At 37.7% G+C, this 2,749-nt stretch overlaps 1 non-coding gene across 1 annotated transcript; it reads left to right on the top strand.

Moving 5' to 3' along the window:
• Positions 1 to 647: 647 nt before the first annotated feature.
• LOC114233006 (U1 spliceosomal RNA) lies at positions 648 to 812 on the top strand. The gene has a single exon (XR_003619114.2). It is a non-coding gene; the product is annotated as a U1 spliceosomal RNA (small nuclear RNA).
• The last annotated feature ends 1,937 nt before the right edge of the window (positions 813 to 2,749 follow it).

The following is a 2,749-nucleotide window of genomic DNA, read 5'->3' on the forward strand; positions in this document are numbered from 1 at the left end:
TTATTTATGTGCGAACCATTAGTTTTAAGAAACAGTTTATATCAACAAATATTTATTTTCCATCTACTATGAGGAAAACACTCTGGTGGGTGATAAATAACCATATGAGGGGTAGCAGATGGTCCTGTGTGTCAAGAACCTCACTGTCTCTACAGAGTACACTGGGCACACCCACTTTGACAATTATACTCCTGTCCTGTGTCTATACTATCCTGGTCGGACAAGGAGCAGGAAGTCCAGGAGGGCAGAGCTATTACTGCCCCAAAAGAAAAATTAATTTGTCATGTAACCATCCTACCCCTCATCTCCTGGTGTCACTTATCTCTGCTTTCCTAGGATATTTGTCTGTGTATATTCTTGTTATCCAATGTTTTATAATACATTAACCTAACGTGTCCTCCTCTTCCTCAAATATGACTCAGGTTCCAAAATTACCTTTTGTTTAATCCCTACAACTATCAGTCCCACCTTCCAATTGCCTGAGTTAGAGATCATGTGTTAACCAGGACATAGTATAAGTTCTGTCATAAAAAAAGAAATGGTGAACTTTGTATTAATAAAAACATGTTAAGCATTCCAAGAACTTTTCTTGTACAAATTATTATTACTGTATCTGTAAAATGTGTGTTAAAAACTTATATGATGATATACTTACCTGGCAGTGGAGATTCCATGATCACCAAGGTGGTTTTCTGAGGGCGAGGTTTATCCATTTGCACTCTGGATGTGCTGACCCCTGAGATTTCCCCAAATGTGGGAAACTCAACTGCATAATTTGTGGTAGTGGGGGACTGCGTTCACGCTCTCCCCTTTAAAAAAAAAAAAAAAAAAAAACTTAAATGATAAGTAGAATTTACATGTTGTAAACTGTGTACCTAATTTTCTCATTTTTAAAAATCACATGAAGAAGTCTACAAAGTTTGGCTCAGTGGATAGAGCGTCGGCCTTCGGACTCAAAGGTCCCAGGTTCAATTCCGTCAAGGGCATGTACCTTGGTTGCGGGCACATCCCCAGTGGGGGTGTGCAGGAGGCAGCTATCGATGTTTCTCTCTCATTTTTAAAAATCACATGAAGAAGTCTACAAAGTATTATAATCATTACACTGAAGAAGCAGACCAAGAAAGATTAAGTGACTTGTTCAGCACCACAGTGTAATTAAGAGCAGAGTCAATGTAGGTCTTTTTAGACTCAGTGATGTGCCCCTTTATCACACTGTGCTGACAACACAAGCAAGTCCTGATGCTTCAGTTTTCTGTCTCCACATTCTCTCCATCTGGGTGACTCTACACAAAGAAGCCTCATTTCCTCCTTTCTCTTCAGGCACTCACAGTTTCTGTTCTGGTTGTCTTTGTGTTTATTTAAAACTCTCTCTTGTAGTTGGGATTTTCTCTGGCTGGATATTTTACCATAGACAATGTTTTCTAAAAGGTTTACTGCAGTTTGGGCTAAAGCTCAAATTTCAATAAAATCCACAGAAGACAGGTAGAATTGAGAGCAGGCAATCATGACCATATTTCCTTAAGACAATGATTGTTTTTAACAATGAACATGTAATTCTGACCAATGGAAACATGAGAGGAAATGGGCTTGAAAGGATCCTGAGACATTGTCCTCACTCTAGATAAAGAACAAAAATACATGTTATTCTCCCTGTCTCTAGATATTGCTAGCTACATGTAATACTTGGATCTCCACCAAACCAAGTCTTCCACCAAGAATGACAGAGGAGCAAGGTGGAAGTATTTAATGCTGCCATTAATCTGATGAGTGAACTAAATCTGGAAGCATCTTATCTTTGAACTTTGTTAGGTGCAATAATAAACACCCATATTGCCTGGTCAGTGTGGCTCAGCAGTTGAGCATCGACCTATGAGGTCAAGGTTCAATTCCAAGTCAGGGCACATGTCTGGGTTTTGGGCTTGATCCCCAGTAGGGAGTGTGCTGGACCCTACCGATTAATGATTATTTTTATCATGGATGTTTCTATCTCTCTCTCCCTCTCCCTTCCTCTCTGAAATCAATAAAATATATATTTTAACATAAATGAATAAATAAATAAATAAATAAATAAATAAATACCCTTACTGATCTAATTGGTTTTCGTGTAGTTTCCAATAGCTGCAGCCATAGCACCGAAAATTGATATAGTTAGTAGGAGCCTTACTAGGATATCATGCCCAGGGAAGCACGGTTACTCATTCTAATGTACAAAACTGATATTTTATGACTCCAAGGAAAACTGTTTTGAACCATTTAGAGAAAAGTAGCACATTTCATTCTAAATCATACTTTTTCTTAATCAATTGATCCTTCACATTGCAGTCAAAATGATAACATATAAACGAAATCTCTTCAAATTAAAATTCTCATAAGACTTTCCAAGCCTGTCACTTACAGCAGTGTTCCTCACTCGTGGCTGAACATTTTAATAACTTGGGGAGATTTTCAGAAATAATAATGCCTGAGTTTCCCCCAGAGATTCTGACATACTTGGTCTGGGTGTGGCCTGGTATCATGATTTAAATGTGCATCGAAGGTTGAAAATCTCTTCCCTAGAGATTAACTCAATTACCTTAGGGGAGACCTGGAAGTTACATGATTTTTATTTTACTTAAAGTATCCAGGTGATTATAAATTAGCCAGGATGAAGAAACATGGACTCATGAGGAAAAGTATAAGTTACTTACATAGATATAACACATTTTATTTTCTGTCTTCACGTATTTTCAAAATTTCTTCCTTAACAAGG

The sequence above is a fragment of the Eptesicus fuscus genome, chromosome 8 (assembly GCF_027574615.1).
Source record: "Eptesicus fuscus isolate TK198812 chromosome 8, DD_ASM_mEF_20220401, whole genome shotgun sequence".
NCBI classification, from domain to species: Eukaryota; Metazoa; Chordata; class Mammalia; order Chiroptera; family Vespertilionidae; genus Eptesicus; species Eptesicus fuscus.